This window comes from Nicotiana tomentosiformis, chromosome 2 (genome assembly GCF_000390325.3).
Source record: "Nicotiana tomentosiformis chromosome 2, ASM39032v3, whole genome shotgun sequence".
In the NCBI taxonomy this organism is placed as follows: Eukaryota; Viridiplantae; Streptophyta; class Magnoliopsida; order Solanales; family Solanaceae; genus Nicotiana; species Nicotiana tomentosiformis.
This window is the reverse complement of record NC_090813.1, coordinates 189,739,200-189,761,193: the sequence shown is the minus strand read 5'-3', so window position 1 is coordinate 189,761,193 and position 21,994 is coordinate 189,739,200. Positions and strand designations below refer to the sequence as shown.

Here is a 21,994-nt window from a genome sequence, read left to right as displayed (position 1 = left end):
TCTGAGGCTCCACTGCTAGGGTTGTTGCTCGGGCTCTAGGCTGAGCCCCGCCCCTGCCTCGCCCTCTGGCACGGCCTCGGCCTCGACCTCTACCTCGCGTAGGAGCTGCCACTGGAGGCTCTGGCTGCTGCTCAGTTAAGGAAGCGGTACGTGTTCTCGCCATCTGCGAGAGAATAAGAGTAGAAGAGTTCAATCAATATTGAGAAAGAAAAATCACACGGCAGAGAAGAATAGAAGTGAAACTTGTTCCTAAACTTCATAGCCTCTGGAAGATAAGCATAGACGTCTCCGTGCCAATCCTCCACACTCTACTAAACTTGCTCGTGAATCGTGAGACCTAAGCAACCTAGTGCTCTGATACCAATTGTCACGACCCAAAATTTTCCACCGACGGGACCGTGATGTCGCCTAACATTTCACTTTCTAGGCAAGCCAACGATAGAAAAATCGTTAAACCAATTTCTTATTTCTATTCAGTAAATAACAATAATTAACTAAGAAGAAATATAATAAGTGCGGAATATCATAAAACTGTATTAATTACTACCACCCGGATCCGGAGTCACAATTCACGAGCATACTAGAATTTACTACAAGTAATAGTCTGAAAGAAATACAACTGTCTGAATGAAAGAAAACAGTAGGACATAAAAGATAGACGGGGACTTCAAGGTCTATGAACGCCAACAGATCTACCTTGAGTCTCCGGACAGCGGACCAGTAGCAAATCTCGATCAACCCGAGCCGGTATCAAAATCTGCACAGAAAGTGCAGAGTGCAGCATCAGTACAACTGACCCCATGTACTGGTAAGTGTCGAGCCTAATCTCGGCGAAGTAGTGACGAGGCTAGGACAAGACACCCACATATAACCAGAACAGTATAACCATGCTAGTGGCAACAACAGTAAATAAAGCAATAATGCAGAAATAATGGGAAAGGGATATATAGTGGGAGAATACAACATAAAGAGTGAGAATAATGAAAAGACAGAATTAAACAGAAAACCCTTAAACGAATTGAGCAATTAAAACAGCAAAGGAAAACTGCACGACATCACCCTTCGTGCTTTTACTCTCAACCTCACCAAATAAATAAATAGAACGGCACGATATCACCCTTCGTGCTTTTACTCTCAACCTCACCAAATAAATAAATAGAACGGCACGACATCACCCTTCGTGCTTTACACTCTTCATCACAATATAAATAATGCATGCACGACATCACCCTTCGTGCTTTGCACTCTTCCTCACAATATTAATAATACATGCAGGGCATCACCCTTCGTGCTTTATACTCCTTCTCACCAATCACAAAATCAATAACAATGGATAGATAAGAGTATCACAAAGAAACCAGTATTTTACCCATAATCAATAGCACAATGTAATCTCAACCTTGAATTAATATTCGAAAGTTACCAAATCTCAGTGAAACCAGATATGAGTCACCCATCATTTCAAATAACCCGATAAACATGGATAGTAGAATTTAAGGCTACAAAATAGAGAAGAATAGGATTTCACTCGCATGCTATGACTCGACAACGACGCATAGATGCTCGTCACCTTACCTATACATCGTATTTAACAACCAAACACGTAGCAAATGAACACATAATACCTATTCCCTCAAGCCAAAGTTAGACACGACACTTACCTCGCTCCGAAGGCCACTTAATTCTCAATCACAGCTTTTCCTTTGGAATTCACCTCCAAACCACTCGTATCTATTCAAAAATAAGCCAATAATATCAAATATTGCTAAAGGAATCAATTTATTTTTCATAAATTAAATTTTTCAAATTTTCCTCCAAAAAGTCGAAAAATCGACCCCGGGCCTGCTTGGTCAAAACCCGAGGTTCGGACCAAAATCCTTTTACCCATTCACCCCCGAGCTCGAATATGTAATTAGTTTTGGAATTCGATGTCAAAATTGAGGTCAAAATCCCCAAATTTCCGAAATCCCTAATTTCTACCATAAAAACTATAGATTTTAGTTTGCAAATTCAAGAAATGTAATGGGTAATTAAAAGAAAATGGTTTAGAATCACTTACCAACAATTTGGGGAAGAAATGACTCTTGAAAAATTGCCTCTATCCATTTGGTTTTTGAGAAAATGAATTTTTGGCTAAAATCCCGTTTTTGGATTCTGTTAAGTGCTGGGCGACAGTGTTCATTGCGTTCGCGAGAGAACTGTCATGTTCGTGAAGGGTACTGGCTGCCAAGCCTACATGTTCGCGAGCCCTAGCTTGCGTTCGTGATGGTTACTCCCCCCTGGCCTTCGCGTTCACGAGGCATTGCTCGCGTTCGTGATGAAGGAACGGCTGACTCCCCTTCCCCAATGCCTAACACTATGCGTTCGCTATGGGCTTGTCGCGTTCGCGAAGGGTAACGCCCCCATCACTTGCGAAGAAGAAATCTTTAGCTACCCAGTTTACTCTTAGCGTTCGCGAGAGTACCTTCGCGAATGCAAAGAAGGACATGCCAGAACACCTGCTGCAGCAAAATACCAGATTTTCAAAGTCCAAAACATCTCGTGGCCTATCCAAAACTCACCCGAGCTCTCGGGGCTCCAAACCAAACATGCACACAAGTCTAAAAATATCATACAAACTTGATCGCATGATCACATCGCCAAAATAACACCTAGAACTACGAATTTAGCACCAAATCAAATGAAATTTTCAAGAACACTTTAAAATTTCTATTTTTCTCAACTGGACTTCCGAATCACGTCAAATCAACTCCGTTTCTCACCAAATTTCACAGACAAGTCTTAAATATCATAATGAACCTGTACCGGGATCCGGAACCAGAATACGAACCCGACACTAACAATGCCAAATATCAATCAATTCTTAAAAATAATTAATTTTTAGACTTATAATTTTCATAAAAATTCATAACTTGAGCTAGGGACCTCCGAATTCGATTCCGGGCATATGCCCAGGTCCCATAATTCGATACGGACCTACAGGGACCGTCAAAACCCGGATCCAAGCCCGTTCACCAAAAATGTTTATCGAAGTCAACTAAAATTAACTTTTAAGGCATAAATTATTATTGTCATCAATTTTCAACATAAAAGCTTTTCGAAAACCTGCCCGGACTGCGCATGCAAATCGAGGAGGATAAAAATGGGATTTTTATTACTTGAGAGCGCAGATTCGAGTTCTACAACATAAGATGACCTTTTGGGTCATCACATTTTTAAAACCTCACCGAAAACTCCATTTGGGACAAAACCGGTCTAAGAAAAAAAGAGTACAACACGTGCTTTCAGACCTAAAGAATTCATGCCGTTCACCAAAAAAATACATCATCGTTTCTTGTTGACCACCTGCAAGTGTTAGTCTGAAATAAAAACGAAATGGAAATGGGTCGTACCTTAGTAGTAATAACGTTTTAGGTGAGATATCTTCCAATTACTCGATTGTTGTTCTCCATTCATCGTTCCGAACTTGTAGGACCCTTTTCCGGTAACCTCGAGAATTTGGTATGGTCCTTACCGATTCGGACCCAAATTTCCTTCATTTGGATTTTGGGTGTTGAGGGTGACTTTCTTTAGCACTAAGTTCCTGACGTTGAAATATCGAAGATTGGCTCTTCGATTATAATATCTCTCGATCCGTTGCTTTTGGGCTACTAATCGGATGAGGGCGGCTTCATGCCTTTCATCCAATAGTTCAAGGTTCGTATTGATAGCCTCGTCGTTTGATTCCTTTATTTCATATAGGAACCGGTTACTCGGCTCTCCGACTTCGACCGGTATTAGGGCTTCAACGCCATAAACTAATGAAAATGGGGTAGCCCTAGTACCGGACTTTGAGGTTGTGCGGTACACCCAAAGAACTTCGGGCAGAATTTCCCTCCTCTTTCCTTTGGCGTTGGTTAGCCTCTTCTTAAGATTTTGGATAATGGTTTTGTTGGTCGATTCGGCTTGCCCGTTCCCGCTAGGATGATAAGGTGTTGATAGGATTCTTTTGATCTTATGTTCTTCGAGGAATTTGGTTACTTTGCTACCGGTGAACTGTTTCCCGTTATCACACACAATTTCGGATGGCATCCCGAATCGACTTATGATGTGACCCCAAATGAAGTCGATGACTTCCTTCTCCCTAACTTTCTCGAAGGCTTGTGCTTCAACCCACTTAGAAATATAGTCAGTCATAAATAATAGTCAGTCACCTACAGACTCCGAATTGAGCTCGTTGTCCTCGACCGATGACCCTAAGTTTGCGAGGGCATCGGCCTAACTATTCTGATCTCGAGGCAAATGTTGCAAAGTCCACTCCTTAAATCAGTGCAAAGTTATTTGTAACTTATCTAGGTATCTTTGCATTCGTTCTTCCCTAACTTCGAAGGTTTCATTAACCTAATTCACCACGAGGAGGGAGTCGCATTAGGCTTCGATCACCTCTGCTCCCAAGCCTTTGGCTAGTTCAAGACTTGCAATCATGGCCTCATATTTGGCCTCGTTGTTAGTTAACTTCACAGTTCTAATAGATTATCTAACCACGTTTCCTATGGGGTGGTTTTAGTATAATGCCGAGTCCGGGCCCTTTTGCATTTGAAGCACCATCCGTAAAGAGGGTCCAGATTCCTCAGGATGCCCCCAAGTTTACCAACAACTCTCTTTCAACTCGGGTACTAGGGCCGACGTGATGTCAGCCACAAAGTCTGCCAAAATTTGAGACTTAAGATTCGGCTAACGTAATAAATTAGAAATTGAGTACCTCGTTCTTCTTGGACCAGGACTCCACTTATCGCTATCTCTAATACTGCCAAATATAAGTGCAACTATTCATCTGCCCTCAGCGTGTGAAGCAATGGCGGGCTCGATAAGTAACGTGTAAGCTTTTCCAAGGCTTGCTGGCATTCCGGGGTCCATGTGAAGTTATTTTTCTTCTTCAACAACGAGAAGAATCGATGGCTCTTATCGGAGGACCTCGAGATGAAATGCCCCAGGGCGGCTATATGCCCAGTTAACCTCTGCATCACCTTTACGTTGTCTACTACCGTGATGTCCTCGATAGCTTTGATCTTTTCGGGGTTGATCTCGATTCCTCAGTTGGATACCATGAATCTAAGAAGTTTGCCAGACCCGACCTCGAACGCGCATTTGTTTGGGTTCAGCTTCATGTTGTATTTCCTCAATATATTGAAGGTTTCCTGCAAATGCTTCAAATGGTCCTCTGCTCGTAGGTACTTAACTAACATATCATCAATGTAAACTTCCATAAATTTCCCTATTTGTTCTTCGAGCATCGGGTTTACTAGGTGTTGGTACGTGGCACCAATATTGTTTTAATCCAAATGGCATTACGTTATAGCAGTAGGTTCCAATTTAGTGATGAACGGGATCTTTTCCTGATCATCCGGGTTCATCCGTATTTGGTTGTATCCGAAATAGGCATCGAAAAAATTGAGGATCTCATGGTCGTCCGTGGCATCGATCATGCGATCGATATTAGACGAAGGAAAAGAATCCTTGGGGTATGCTTTATTTAGATCCTTATAATTTGCACACATTCTATGTTTGTTTCCTCTTTTAGGGACTACCACTACGTTTGCTAACCATTCGGGGTATTTTACTTCCCAGATGGACCCTATTTTAAGAAGTTTGGTTACCACGTCTTTGACGAAGGCATGCTTGATCTCGGACTGGGGTCTTCTTTTTTGCTTTACCGGATGGAACTTTGGGTCTAAGCTTAGTTTATGGGTGGTGATTTCCGGTGGGATCCCTATTGTGTCGAGATAGGACCAACCAAAACAATCCACGTTAGCTATAAGAAATTGAATAAGTTTTTTTCCTAAGCTCGGGAGTTAACCCCGTGCCCAGGTATACCTTTTGTTTGGGCAGATGTTTGATTAGTATAACTTGCTTCAGCTCTTTGACCGTCGATTTAGTAGCATCAGAATCATCGGGAGCTATAAAGGATCGAGGAAACCCGTAATCCTAGTCTTCATCAATCCCTTGCTCATCCGATTGGGTCGAGGTCGGCATCGATGATTGCTATTTGGCTTCCTGTTTCGCTTTCAAACCTGATTTCTTTGTCGATGAGATTGTTGATATCGGAATTACTTCATTGACGGCAAACATCTCCTTTGTGGAGGGCTGCTCCCCATAAACCGTCTTTATCCCTCGTGGTGTCAGAAATTTTAATACCTGGTGAAGGGTCGAGGGTACAACCCTCATGTTATGGATCCATGGTCTCCCGAACAGGGCATTGTACCTCATTTCCCCTTCGATCACATAAATCTTGGTCTCCGAGGTGGTACCGGCTTTGTTTACAGACAACATTATTTCTCCCTTAGTAGTTTCGCAAGCCATGTTGAATCCGTTTAGCACTCGGGCCGCGGGCATGATTTGGTCCTGTAGGCCGAGTTGTTCTACGACCCTTGATCGAATGATGTTGGCCGAACTACCTGGATCAATCAACACACGTTTAACTCGAGTTTTATTGATGAGTACAGAAATTACCAGTGTATCATTGTGGGGTTGTATGATTCATTCTGCGTCCTCGTTGTTAAAAGATAAAGTTCCTTCTGGCATGTAATCTCGAGTCCATTTTTCCCTTGTGATTGACACTTTGGTGCGCTTTATCATCGGACCTTGAGGAACATCGACCCCTCCGATGATCATATGAATGACATATTGGGGCTTGTCTTGTTCATTCTGTTTATTGGAATCCCTGTTTTTGAAATGATTCTTAGCTCTGTCGCTCAGAAATTCTCGAACATGCTCGTCGTTGAATAACCAGGCTACTTCTTCTCTCAATTGTCGACAATCCTCCGTTCTGTGGCCATGTGTGCCATGATATTTGCCATTTAGTATATTTGATGCGTCCGATAGCCGATACGATGGTGGATGCATCGACATTGAAGTTATATTTTGACAACCGCGGTGCTTCTTTAGGCCCGGTATGCCTGTCGAAACCATTCTTGCTCATGAGCCCTCGAGAGCTCTGGCCTCAATCATTTCTCCTTTCACCTCGTACAGGGTTGCGCCCAGGTCTGTTGCCTCTATAATCTCCATTATACGGCTGGTATCGATCCCTGTTTGACCTTGGTTCTCGGTAGATATCCCTTTTAATTCTGTCGACTGGTCTGATAGGATAAACGGACCCGGAAGAAGCCCCGAGTTGGTCATCTTCGATCCTGATCTTCGATTGGTACCGATTATGTACATCGGCCCAAGTGACAGCCGGGTATTCTATCAAATTCTGCTTCAACTGCTGCGAAGCCACCGAGCTTCGAACTTTGAGTCCTTGGGTGAAAGCTTGAACTGCCCAATCGTCGGTGACCGGTGGTAGATCCATCCATTCCATTTGAAATCAAGACACCAATTCTCTGAGCATTTTATTGTCCTTCTGTCTTACCTTAAAAAGGTCTGATTTCCTAGTTTCGACCTTGATGGCTCCGGCGTGTGCCTTTACGAAAGAATCTGCAAGCATAGCAAAAGAATCAATAGAGTTAGGTAGTAAATTGTGGCGCCATATCATATCTCCCTTTGATAGGGTCTCCCCAAATTTCTTTAGTAACACGGATTCGATTTCGTCGTCCTCTAGATCATTCCCTTTAATTGCACATGTGTAAGAAGTGACATGCTCGTTTGGGTCAGTCGTTCTATTGTACTTAGGAATCTCAGGCATGCAAAAATTTTTGGGGATCGACTTCGGAGCCGTACTCAGAGGAAAGGGTTTTTGTACGAACTTCCTGGAATCCAGGCCCTTCAATATCGGATGTGCTCCTGGGATTTGGTCTACCCTGGACTTATAAGTTTCTACCTTTTTGTCGTTAGCCTCGATCTTCTTCTCCCCTGATTCTATACGTTTTGTCAGCTCCTCAAGCATCTTCATAACTTCGGAGCTAGCCTCCGATTCACGTTCGTTTCACCTATCTAGGAGCAATTTATCCATGTGGGTGACTTCCCAGGGAGGATCGAGCTCAGCCCTGCTTGGTGCACGGCTTTGGTTCTGTAACTGAGCTATTATCGCATGTTGAGCTTGTAACATTTCGAAGTTCATTCGTTGATTGATCCCTTCTCCTTCAAGTTTTATGTGTTCTGAGTTACCGATTGGGCTCCACCACGAACGCAATTTTTGGGGTCGGTAGGCAAATTTGCATCGATAGCCACATGCGAATTAGTGTCGATCGGATCTGCGATCGAAATTCCAGCGGGATCAGCAGGCGGTATCTCGTTACCGGGTGATATGTTGTTATTTTTACCTTGGTGACCGGACTCGTTGTCAACATGTTGAGGTGCTGATTGAGAGTTTGACATTTTTATATTTTTGCCTGGAATCAAAGATACTCACAAGAACAAGTGTAAAATAGTGTGTTACAAAAGTTAGTATCAGGCAATCACTATTATCCTTAGCCCCACGGTGGACGCCAAACTGTTTACCCTAAAAACGGATAACAATTGAATTTATATGTAGTTTTAAGGATACATTATATAACTTGGCACAAATTGAGGAAATATATATATTAATGTTAAAATTGACTGTGAAAGAAATAAATGCAAACCAAACGAATCGAATAGCCTTGGCCCTCAAGTTCGATCACTCTCAAACCAAGTGAAGATTCAACTGATATAAGAACAGAGTAGCAAGATATTGAAAGCTATAAGAAGGCAGTATATTGCTTTGTATTGCGTAAATGTGATGTGTCTTATAAATGATCAGACCCCATTTATATAGTAGGGGAGTCCTACTCTTGATATAATTCTAAATACAGTAAGGAATCCCATGATATGGTAATTAATCGGCCTCTTCTTGATACGTGCCAGGATTTTCACCGCGATCTTCGCCCGATTGCGGATATTTCGGCTTTCCATTATTTGGCTCGGTAAGCTTCCCTTGGTCTTATTCGATCTCTATCTTGCTCGGTCTTGATTTTGCTCGGTCTCGATCTTGGCCGATTTCGATCTTAATCGATCTCTGGGTCACGAGCTCGGCAATCTAACTTCGCACCATGGTTCGATATAACACGAATTTGAACCTTGCCCTATCATGTTCTAGTCTCGATCAGTCATACGAAGGGCAAGCCCGGTTTTGACCGTATATAAAAGTTTCAAAACTAATTTAAATAAGTATATAATTATAGTTAGTTCAACTTAAATATATTACTATATATTAGATTTAAACAATTATGTGCTTGTACTTGATAACTAGTTATATTCAATTTAGATGAGTATAAAAGTTATTGATTTAGTAATCTAAATACTATTTTAATAGCTTTGTAATTATCATAAACGTAACTTAACACTAAAAATTAAGAAGCTAATATTATTGAATTATGAACATATAACAAAACTAACAATATCTTATAAGATGAAAAATCTATAAAGAAAAATGTATTTAAGAATATTTTTATTTTACTTAAATGTAATATATTTATTCTTTTGTTTTGTATGTAATTTTCTTACTTTTATTTGAATTTATGGTATTTGAATTGTTTTTATTGTATCTATGGTATTTATATTAAGAAGTAAATAAAGCAAAATATATAAGAAGGGGGACAACTCACTCCAAACCTAAACCTAAATTTCTCCTCTCCGTCAGCTGCCACTCTCCCTTTCCGTTTTCTTATTTCTTTCTTCCACAGTAGTCGGCGCGAGAAAGACAGAGAGGAGTAAGAGGGTATCCCCACTGCTTCTCATTTATGGACAAAAATTTTACCGTGTTGGTTTATCTCCTATATAGTAGGGTTTTTGAATTTCCTTACACCTGCTTGGGTTTGGGGTTTAAAGTTCAATTTTACGAGTTATTAGCAATTTGATACATATTATGTCATATTTTTTATAAGTAGTGAGTGCGATTTTAAGGATTTGATAGGTTTTGTACCTTACACCTAATTGACTTGAATTTCTGCTTCAATTGTTTGTTTTTGATTTATAAGGGACTCAAGAGAAAAGTGCCTTTGAGAAATTTCAATCTCTTCTAATGTCAAATAGTAAGTTTTACTTTTTTTTTTTTTTTCATCTCCTTATGTTTTATGATGTTTATTTAAATGCTTTTTCTTTTTGTCTTCTGTGTTGGAAAGATGTTTAGATTTGTTTTCACTTGATTCATGGCTAAATTTTTTTTTATTCCATAACTTATTGTTTTTTTAATTACTAACAGTAAATACATCTAAATCAGTATATATATTGACAATTCAAATATAAGTTTCTCACAAGATCATATTTGTTTATCCGAAAAACGGATAGAGTTGAATTTGTTCGTAGTTCTAAGAATATGTGGTATAGTTTAATACAAATCGTAAGAATAAATAGAAATATCAAGTATGAATTGCAAAGAATGCAAAATAGATAAGGTTGTAAAGAAGATGAATTTTTGGACTAAACAAGTGGAATCAAATTAAGAAGCTTGAAAGAACAACTCTTCACTATAGGAGAATATGATGCTTGACTTACAATGTTAGCAAAAACTTGCTCTCTAGAGAAATGATAACCATCTCCCTTTATAGTAGAGGGATCTTACTTAAAAATATGTAGTGAAAAACCTATGATAAATCAGCTTTTTCACAATTCCTGCTAAGATTCTCTCCTCTAGTGGGATTGCAACGGCTCTTGTCTATAAGCTCGATATTGACTCGAGTCTTCGGTCTTGACTCGAGCTCTCGATCTTGGCTTGAGCTCGATTCTGACTCGAACCCTTGAATTGATTCGGGGTCAATGTTAGTCGGTTTCTGGATCATAAGCTCGACCACTTTACTTTGCATCATAGTTCGATTTGGATTCGAGCTCGATTATAATATCGAGCTCGACATTGATCGACCCCTTGGACTCGTAGCTTGTTTGTACCATCTTCGGAACCCATCTCGAAGTCTCACTTCGATCGATTATGTTTCGAACTCGATCAATCGTATGAAAGCCGAAATCTATTTCGACCGTATAGAGATAGTCCCCTCGTTTCTCAAGAAGAATGTGGTGAGAAACGACATAATTTTTTAACGGCTCGATCGGATTATAAGCTGATGTTTACATTGGGCTCGACCATGACGCATGTGATAGCTGTCCTATCGATTTAGTCTTTCAAGGTATTTAATGCATGTCAGACGGTGGTCGGCCACCGCTGATACTGAACCGCCATTGCTTAAACCTATAAATAGCCCTTCTTTTTATCATTTATCACTTTTATATCTTCAATCTTCCAAATTTCCCAAGTTCTTTTTCGTATTCTCTGAGTTTATTCGCTAATCTGTGGTTCCTCTTTGCAAAATTCTTCTTCCAAATTACCAAATCTTCGTCTCCTTCTTTAAATCCAACATGGTGAAAACATCTAAAACCGTCCCCCAAAAAGAAAAAGCTTCTTCTTCCGAATCTGCCGCCGATAAAACACCGGCGGATCATTGTCCAGAGGAGTGCGTTCCGGCGGCGTGTGTTCTTACCTCCGATTTCAAACTCGATAAAGGATCGCCGGTTCCTGGCCGATCTGAGCCCGTATCGAGATATATTTGTTCGATAACCCGGGAGCATATCAAGCAGATAAAAAAGGATTATAACTGGGAGAAAAGGGAAGTGGTAGTGTCGTCTCCCGAAGAGGATATTACTACTCATGTGAGAGGGTTTTTAAGCATGTATACTTACCCTTTCACGTTAGGTCCCCTCGACCCCGTTATCATAGATTTTTGTCGTAAATACCTAATAACCCTAGGCCAGATACATCCTTCCTTTTGGCGGATCGTTATTTTGATCAGATATTTTGGGAGTAAAATCGAGGGGATGCCTTTCCCCTTGATCATCTTGTCCAATTATACCGTCCTTGCCTTTTTCGAGGAGGGTTAATAAAACTTCAACGTCGAGCTTCCAAGGCTCTGTTCTCGAGTATAGACGAGGATAAAGATCGAGACTAGATGGGTTGGTTTGTTCGAGTGAGTACTTTGGACCTGATCCCAACTGAAAAGATGCCTTTTCCCGAGGAGTGGAACATGAAGCTTAAGTGTAATTCTACTGCTATCTCCTATTAGTTTTGTTCTTTTATTTTTTTTCTCACCAATATTCCCCTTTTGTGATGCAGCGGTTCCCTGGATGCCCGGCGCAGTGCCCGATCTCAAGAACTGGGTACGTGATCTGGTTTCGACCTCCTCATATGCCAAGCGCTCATGGCGCGACTTGTTAAAAGGCCGATGGGAGGCCAAAAATCACGGTGAGCACTTCTCTCGTATCTTTTGGTGATTCGAATAAGATGTTTTTCACATACGTCAGTAAAAATTTTCGTATGCAGGCGTGGGCAAGGATACGGTTTGAGGCCTTCGTCTGTCGAGGAAGAGGATTTGGCCTCTGTCTCAAAGCCGGTGAAAGATAATAAGAGGAAAAGAGCCCCCGTCCTCGAAGATCAAAAACCGAAGAAGAGGACGGCTCGTAAGCCGAACAAGAATGCCATTCCTTTGACCGTAGAATCAGTTTTGCGTATGAAGGATGAATAAGAAGAAGAAGAATAAGAAGAGAACGACGAGTCTGCTCTGGCAGCCCGAACAAAGAAGACCACTGATGTTCCACAGGCAACTGGATCGATGGTAGTTCATAAGACTCCGCCTCGAACTGAGGATATATCGGAGAGAGATTCGGGCAGAGTCCCCGAGTTGCCGGAGATCGAAGATGTTTCCCATCGAAGCCGACAGATAGGGGATATGTCCGAAGGGGCTCTTCCCGAATCTTTTTAAACTGAAGAGAATGCCCCAGATGACTCATCTGGGGCAGTAGCAATCGAAGGCTCTCCCACCTTCCTTGCTTTTTCCGCAGGGGCGATTCGGGAAGCCCAAGCTCTGGGGGCCCTCGAATTAGATAGGCCTCATGATTGAGAGGATCCGTTTTGTGACCTATTCATCGGCGTCGAAGACACTGCCGGTACAAGTGACGCATCGGATCTTTTTCACGGGGTGCAACAGGCTTTGAATCAGGTAGGCTTTATATCATATACTGTTACCTTTAAGTTTGCTTTTCTTTTCTGACTACGTTTATTCTTTCTTTGCAGGCCGCGGCAGTTTATCAAGAATCATGTTCTCGGTCCCGAACTGAGCTACGTCGATACGAGGCCGAGCTCCAACGGGTTACGGAGGAGAGGAACTCCTTAAAGCTCCTTTTGGGCCAAAGGATAAAAGACCTCTAAGCTGAGTTGGCCAGGGCTCATCAAGATCAGATCGATCTATCCGAGCAGGTAATAATGCTTTTAAAAGCCTATGGGCTTGATATCGAAACAATGGCTAATCTTTCGGTCTCACAGCTGTAGTAGAAAATTGAGATGATCGGAAAACTCCATGAAGAAGTCGATGTGATAAGAGCAGAGTCTTTGAAGTGGACAGAATGAATGGACCTCTTTGCTGCAGAGAAAGAAATTGCTCGAGCCCAATTGTCATTAGCCGAAAACCAACTTCAAAAAATGAAGGAGAAAAGCTCGGTCCAAGCAAGAAGAATAGAGGAGCTCGAGGCTCGGTTGGCCTCAATACTTTCCAAGGCTGAATCTGATGCCGAAAAGGCAAAGGCCGATGTGGATGCACTCGTAGCCGTCTATCGAGCCAATGCTGAAGCTGCCCAAGTCCAAGCAAGAGAGGCAACCGAGACCGCTGATACTCGAGCACATTGGGTCGCTGAACTTGCTAAGTGCCAATCTCAGAAGGAGACCCTCGAGGAGATCCATGCTCGAGGTTTCAACTTCGCTAAAGAGATAAAAAGGGCCAAAGAACTCGAAGTCGATGCTGAAGCTTTGGTTTTCGATGACGATGATGATGACACTGACGATGGTAATGGGAGTAAGAGTGGATCCGAGAAGGGGGGAGTCCAATAGAGAAGAGACAGCTCCTGGGGATGACCAGGAAGCTTAGTCCTTAATTTTTACGTTGTAATCGATCATGTAAACAATTTTTGTATATAAAAATATCCCCTTTTTGCCGACTTGCTTCTGTTTTGTTTTCTGTCTTGTGAAGACTTTATTCACGCCTTATGTATATTTTCACAAGGATTTAAACAACTTAATCAAATTTAGACTTCGAGCGCTTACTCAAACTTGAAGTGATGTAGCCCTTAGGCTTATTAGTTGACTCAGTGATTCGAGCTCGAAGAAATATAGCCCGTAGGCGTAATGGTCGAGTGAGTGCTTGCTCGAACTTAAAATAGAAATAGCCCATAGGCTTAGTAGTCGGGTGAATGATTCAAACTCGAAGTAATATAGACTGTAGGCATAATGGTCGAGTTAGTGCTTGCTCGAACTCGAAATAAAAGTAGCTCGTAGGCTTAATAGTCGAGTGAATGATTCGATCTCAAAGTAATGTAGCCCGTAGGTGTAGTAGTCAAGTGAATGATTCGAATTCGAAGTAATGTAGCCCGTAGGCATAATGGTCGAGTGAGTGCTTGCTCGAACTCGAAATAAAAGTAGCCCGTAGGCTTAGTAGTCGAGTGAATGATTCAGACTCGAAGTAATGTAGCCCGTACGTATAATGGTCGAGTGAGTGCTTACTCGAACTCGAAAAAGTAGCCCGTAGGCTTAGTAGTCGAGTGAATAATTCGAACTCGAAGTAATGTAGCCCGTAGGCATAATGGTCAAGTGAGTGCTTGCTCAAACTCGAAATAAAAGTAGCATGTAGGCTTAGTAGTCGAGTGAATGATTCGGACTCAAAGTGATGTAGCCCGTAGGCATAATGGTCGAGTGAATGCTTGCTCGAACTCAAAAAAGTATCACGTAGGCTTAGTAGTTGAGTGAATGATTCGAACTCAAAGTAATGTAGCCCGTAGGCATAATGGTCGAGTGAGTGCTTGCTCGAACTCGAAATAAAAGTAGCCCGTATGCTTAGTAGTCAATTTTATCTTAATTCTGTTTGCATAATAAATCTCAAAATAGAGGAATTTTTCTTGGATATAAGATATCGGTAAAGAGGAGAACTTTCTTTGCAAGTCATTATACATGTGTTCACGTTTCGCATCTGGGCTCGGGCCAACTACATGAGCATGGTTCAGTTTGACAATTTGGCTCTTACAACTTTTCCTATTGGAACCCCGTTGTTGCAAAATAACTTTCTTGCATCAGAACTTGATATATTTGAGGGCTAATGCCCCCCCAGTATTTGAGGTCGATTGCAAAGAGGCCTCGGATACTGTTGTATTATTCCAAGTACAGCACGATCATTGGTTGCCTCATTAAAAACCTTGCCGAAAAACTCATTTGGGATAAAACCGGTCTAAGGGAAAAAGAGTGCAACGCGTGCTTTCAGACCTAAAGCTTCGTATTGAAGGATCCATCTTAGCTCCTGATCGGACTTCTGCAGGGGTTAGTTTTGAAATGTAAATGAACATGGGAGGGTCGTACCTTAGCAGTAGTATCGTTTTAGATGTGACACATTCCAATTGCTTGATAGTTGTTTGCCGTTTATAATGCCGAGCTTATATGATCCCTTTTCGACGTTCTCGAGAACCTGATATGGTCCTTTCCAGTTCGGTCCTAGTTTTCCTTTGTTCGAATTTTGGGTATTGAGGGTGACTTTCCTTAGCACTAAGTCTCCGGGCTTAAAATGGCGGAGCTTGGTTCTTCGATTATAGTATCTTTCAATTCGTTGCTTTTGGGCGGCTAATTGGACGAGAGCAGCTTCTTATTTTTCGTCCGATAATTCGAGGCTAGTGTTCATAGCCTCGTTATTTGATTCTTCTGTTGTATATCGAAATCTGGCGCTGGGTTCGCCGACTTTGACTGGTATCAAGGCTTCGGACCCATATACTAAGGAGAACGGGGTTGCCCCCGTACTAGATTTTGACGTTGTTTGATATGACCAAAGGACTTCGGGTAGGATTTCTCTCTATTTTCCTTTAGCGTCGTTCAACCTCTTCTTTAGGTTTTGAATGACAGTTTTGTTCGTTGATTCGGCCTATCCGTTCCCACTGGGGTGATACGGTGTTGATAATATCCTTCTTATTTTGTGGTATTCGAAGAATTTCATCACTTTGCTGCCAACAAATTGTTTCCCATTGTCACACATTATTTCGGTGTGTATCCCGAATCGATATACGATATGATCCCAGATTAAGTATATTACCTCTTTATCTCTTAATTTCTCGAACGCCTGTGCTTTAACGCATTTATAGAAATAGTTAGTCATAAATAAAATAAATTTAGCTTTACCTGGGGTCGATGGCAGAGGGCCGACGATATCCATTCCCCATTTAATGAATAACCATGGGGATAGGACTGAGTGAAGTTGCTCTCCGGGTTGATGAATCATTGGTGCAAACCTTTGACATTTGTCACATTTTCGAACAAATTTCTTCGTATCTTTGCCCATATCGATCCAATAATACCCTGCCCTAATTATTTTTCGGACTAATGAATCGGCACCGGAGTGATTCCCACAAGTGCCCTCGTGCATCTCACGTAGGATGTAATCGGTATCTCCTGGACCTAAGCATACTGCCAATGGTCCATCGAATGTCCTTCGGTATAGCGTTAGCAGCTTTAGTTCGTAGGGCCCTTGAATCTTTAGAGTCCGATAGGAGCTTTCCGTTCTATAAGTATTCAATATACTTATTTCTCCAATCCCAGGTTAAGCTCATAGAATTTATCTCGGCATGACCTTCTTCGATCACAGATCTCGAGAGTTGAACGACAGTCCCCGAGCTCAACTCACCTTCCTCGATCGATGATCCCAAATTCTCAAGTGCATCAGCCTCATTATTTTGCTCTCGTGGAACATGCTGTAAAGTCCATTGTTTGAAATAGTGCAAAGTGACGTGTAGTTTGTCCAAATACCTTTGCATTCTATCTTCTCGAACTTCGAAGGTTTTGTTTACTTGACTTACCACCAGCAAAGAGTCACACTTGGCTTCAATGACTTCTGCTCCCAAGTTTTTAGCTAGCTTGAGACCTGCAATCATGGCCTCATACTCGGCCTCGTTGTTAGTCAACGTGGTAGTTTTAATAGATTGCCTATTAGTGTTACCCGTGGGTGGCTTTAAAACTATGCCCAGCCCAGACCCCTTCACGTTCGAAGCCCCGTCCGTAAAAAGAGTCCATACCCCCGATGACGTTCCCGATTTCAACAAGAGTTCTTTTTCGTCTTCGGGTACGAGGGTTGGCATGAAATCGGCCACGAAGTTTGCTAAAATTTGAGACTTGATGTCCGTACGGGGTTGATATTCGATATCGTACCCACTGAGTTCGACCGCCCATTTGGCCAATCGGCCTGATAGTTTAGTCTTATGCAAAATATTACGAAGCGGGTAAGTGGTTAATATGTATATGAGGTGACATTGAAAGTACGGTCTTAACTTTCTAGAGGCGCTTATCAGCGCAAGTGCCAATTTTTCTAGGTGTAGATATCTAGTTTCTGCTTCTTCGATACTACCAAGTACAAGCAAATTTTTTCGTCTATTTTTGGAGTATGAAGTAGTGGTGGGCTCGATAGATATCGTTTTAGTTCCTCTAGTTCCTGTTGGCATTTCGGGGTCCAAGCGAAATCGTTCTTCTTTTTTAGTAGAGAGAAAAATTTGTGACTTCGATCTGACGATCTCGAAATGAATCGGCCTAAGGCTGCAATCTGTCCCGTTAGCCATAGTACAACTTTCACGCTGTCCACAATGGTGATGTCTTCGATGGCCTTAATTTTATCGGGGTTAATCTCGATTCCCCGATTTGACACCATGAAGCCAAGGAACTTGCCCGAACCGACCCAGAAAGCACATTGGGGTTGAGCTTCATGTTGTATTTCCTCAGAATCTCGAACGTTTACTGCAAATAGGTCAAATGGTCCTCTGCGTGCAGAGACTTAACTAGCATGTCATCAATATAAACTTCTATTGATTTACCTATTTGTTCTTCGAACATTTTATTTACTAGGCGTTGGTAAGTAGCTCCTGTATTTATTAGCCCGAAGGGCATCACATTATAACAATATGTTCCATATTTTGTGACAAATGAAGTCTTTTCCTGGTCTTCCGGGTTCATCTGGATTTGATTATACCCGGAATAGGCATCGAGAAAAGTAAGGATCTCGTGGCCGGCCGTGGCATCGATCATGCGATCGATGTTGGGCAGCGGAAAGGAATCATTGGGGCATGCTTTGTTCAGATCCTTATAATCCACACACATTCTAAGTTTGTTCCCTTTTTTAGGCACTACAACTACATTGGTTAACCATTCGGGATATTTCACCTCCCGAATGGACCCTATCTTGAGAAGTTTGGTTACCTCGTCCTTTATGAATGTGTGCTTTACCTCGGACTGGGGTCTTCTCTTTTGCTTCACCGGTCTAAATCTAAGGTCCAAGCTTAGCCGATGCGTCGTTATGTTCGGTGGGATCCCTGTTATATCTAAATGGGACCAGGAAAAGCAATCAATGTTATCGATAAGAAATTGAATAAGTATCTTCCTAAGTTCGGGGCTCAACCCTATTCCCAGATATATATCTTCCGTTCGGCCCAGTGCTCGATTAGTATGACTTGCTCTAATTTCTCAATCGTTGATTTGGTAGCGTCGGAATCATCGGGAATTACGAAGGATCGAGGGATCCTCTGATTATCATCTTCTTCGATCTTCTGGTTATCTAGTTGGGTCAAAGCCGATATCTGTGATTGCTATTTGGTATCTCGTTCCCCTTCTGAGCCTGACCCCTTTACTGGCGAAGGCGAGGATATTGGTTTCGCTTTCTCGACGACGAACATTTCTCTTGCGACTAGCTGTTCCCCATATACTATTTTGACTCCTCTCGATGTTGGGATTTTAAGGATCCGGTGTAGGGTCGAAAGTACAGCTCTCATGTTGTGGATCCATGGCCTTCCGAAAAGGGCATTGTATCTCATGTCGCCTTCGATCACGTGGAAATTCGTTTCCTGGATGATTCCAGCCACGTTTATTGGTAGAATTATCTTGCCTTTGGTGGTTTCACATGCCATATTGAATCCATTTAGCACCAGGGTTGCGGGTATGATCTGGTCTTGCAGGCCGAGCTGTTCTACGACCTTCAAGCTGATGATATTGGCTGAGCTACCTGGATCAATCAACACGCGCTTAACTTTAGTTTTATTCATGAGTACGGATATTACCAGTGCATCGTTATGAGGTTGTATGACTCCTTCTGCATCTTCATCATTGAAGGACAAAGTTCCTATAGGTGTGTAATCTTGAGTTCGAGATCACTTTTCTCTCACAATCGATGTCTTAGTGCGTTTAAGCACCGATCCCTGAGGGGTATCGGCGCCACCGATGATCATGTGAAAGATGTGTTGTGGTTCTTTTTGTTCGTTTTGCTTGATGAAATCCCTGTTATTAAAATGGTTCTTCGCCCTATCGCTTAAAAATTCTCAAGGTGCCCTTTGTTGAATAACCAGGCTACTTCCTCTCTTAGTTGCCTGCAATCTTTCGTTCTGTGGACATGAGTGCCATGATATTCGCACATTTGATTGGGATTCCTCTCGGTAGGATCGGTCTGCATGGGTCGAGGCCATTTAGTGTCTTTGATGCGTCCGATAGCCGACACGATGATTGATGCATCAATGCTGAAGTTATATTCCGATAACCGAGGCGCTTCCTTAGATCCAGTAGGCCTATCGAACCTACTTCTATTCATCAGCCCCCAGGACCCTTGACATCGATCACTTCTTTTGTTATTTTGCCCGAGGTTATGTCTCGATTCACTGACTCTACGGTTTCCGTTGTACGGTGGTTATCGGTCCCCGATCGGACCTTGTTCTCGATTAATATCCCTTCGAACAGAGGGTTGAGACCCCAATTGATCATCTTCAACCCTAATTTTTGATTGGTACTGATTGTGCACGTCGGCCCATGTGATGGCTGGGTATTCGATCAGGTTATGCTTTAACCGCTGTGAAGCCGTCGAACTTCATTCGTTCAAATCTTGAGTGAAAGCCTGAACATCCCAATCGTCTGTGACTGGTGGCAGATCTATTCGTTCCATTTGAAAACGAGATACGAACTCCCTCAGCATCTTGTTATCCTTTTGTCTTACCTTGAAGATGTCTGATTTTCTTGTTGCGACTTTTATGGCACCGACATGTGCTTTCTCTAAAGAATCTACTAACATGGCGAACGAGTCGATGAAATTTGGTGGTAGGTTGTGATACCAAATCATTGCTCCCTTTGAGAGGGTCTCTCTGATTTTTTTAACAACACAGATTCAATTTCATCGTCTTCTAAATCATTGCCCTTGATAGCACATGTGTAAGAGGTGACGTGCTTGTTGGGATCGGTCATTCAGTTATATTTGGGAATTTCTGGTATACGGAATTTTTTGGGGATTGGTTTTGGGGCTGCGCTCGAGGGAAAAGGTTTTTGTACGAATTTCTTTAAATCTAACCCTTTTATCATTGGTGTAGCTCCCGGGATCTGATCGACCCTGGATTTATATGTTTCTATTTTTTTTATTGTTGGCTTCGACTTGCTTTGTGAGTTCCTCGAGCAATTTAGCAATTTCAGGAGTAGTCCCCGATTCTTGCTCATTTGACTTCACTATGGCTGGCTTCGTTCTGTGGGTGATTTCTCGAGGTAGATTAGGCTTCGGCCTGCTTTGTAACTGGGTTTGGCTCTGCAACTGAGCTATTGCTGCCTGTTGAGCTTGCAACATTTCAAAAATCATACGCAAGCTGATGCCGTTTTCCTCGACGTTGTGGGTATCTCGAGTTGCACACCGAGTTCCACCATGAATGCTATTTTTGGGTTCAGAATGTAGGTTCGCCTCAATGGCCACATGCGAATTGATAAATATCGGCGCTCTGATTCGAGCTCCAACATCGTTGACAAGTGATCTTTCAGTACTGGGTGTCAAGTTATTGTTCTCATCTTAAAGACCGACTTCGTTGTCGATTGGTGTGGCCATTTGACTGGTAGTTAGTAGTTGCTAATCCGAAATCCAAGATATTTTCGGGAACAAGCGCAAAACACAATGGTGTGTTTTTGCAGATTTGTATCAAATGACCACTATTATCCTTAGCCCCACGGTGGGCACCAAACTGTTTACCCAAAAAACGGATAGAGTTGAATTTGTTTGTAGTTCTAAGTATATGTGGCATAGCTTAATACAAATCGTAAGGATAAATAGAAATATCAAGTATGGATTGCAAACAATGCAAAATAGACAAGGCTGTAAAGAAGATGAATTTTTGGACTAAACAAGTGGAATCAAATTAAGAAGTTTGAAAGAACAACTCTTCACTATAGGAGAATATGATGCTTGAATTACAATGTTAGCAAAAACTTGCCCTCTACAGAAATGATAACCATCCCCTTTATAGTAGAGAGATCTTACTTTAGATATAATTAAAAATATGTAGTTGGAGACCCATGATAAATCAGCTTTTCCATAATTTCTGCCAAGATTCTCTCCTCTAGTGTAATTGCAACGGCTCGTCTATAAGCTCGATATTGACACGAGTCTTCGGTCTTGACTCGAGCTCTCGATCTTGGCTTGAGCTTGATTCTGACTCGGACCCTTGAATTGATTCGGAGTCAATGTTGATCGGTCTCTGGATCATAAGCTCGACAACTTTACTTTGCATCATAGTTCAATTTGGATTCGAGCTCGATTATAATATTGTGCTCGACATTGATCGCCCCCTCGGATTCGAAGCTTGTTTGTACCATTTTCGGAACCCATCTCGAAATCTCACTTCGATCGATTACGTTTCGTACTCGATCAATCGTACGAAGGGCGAAATCTATTTCGACCGTATACAATATTATTTCATTATTTTAGTATAGTGATTATGAAGAGTGCTTCATATGTTTTTGGATGCATGAAGATCAAGGGTGCGATGAGGATGCTAACATGAATCATCAAGCAAACACTTATGTTCATATAATGTAGAATTCTGTACATTATTTCTGATCTCTATTGCAATCAAGCTTCACATTGGCTAGTTCTTTTATTCAAATTTTAGTTATTGTAGAAGACTTATCTACTATAGATGCTATTAATTGATTAGTACAAATGTGTATTTTGGAATTATTTTTAAATGTCAATTTGTGCAGAATAAATTATTTCTC

At 41.8% G+C, this 21,994-nt stretch overlaps 1 long non-coding RNA gene across 1 annotated transcript; it reads left to right on the top strand.

The window, feature by feature from the left end:
* Positions 1 to 9,832: 9,832 nt before the first annotated feature.
* LOC138905846 (uncharacterized) lies at positions 9,833 to 21,793 on the top strand. The gene is made up of 2 exons (XR_011413590.1): positions 9,833 to 9,965; positions 21,705 to 21,793. It is a non-coding gene; the product is annotated as an uncharacterized lncRNA (long non-coding RNA).
* The last annotated feature ends 201 nt before the right edge of the window (positions 21,794 to 21,994 follow it).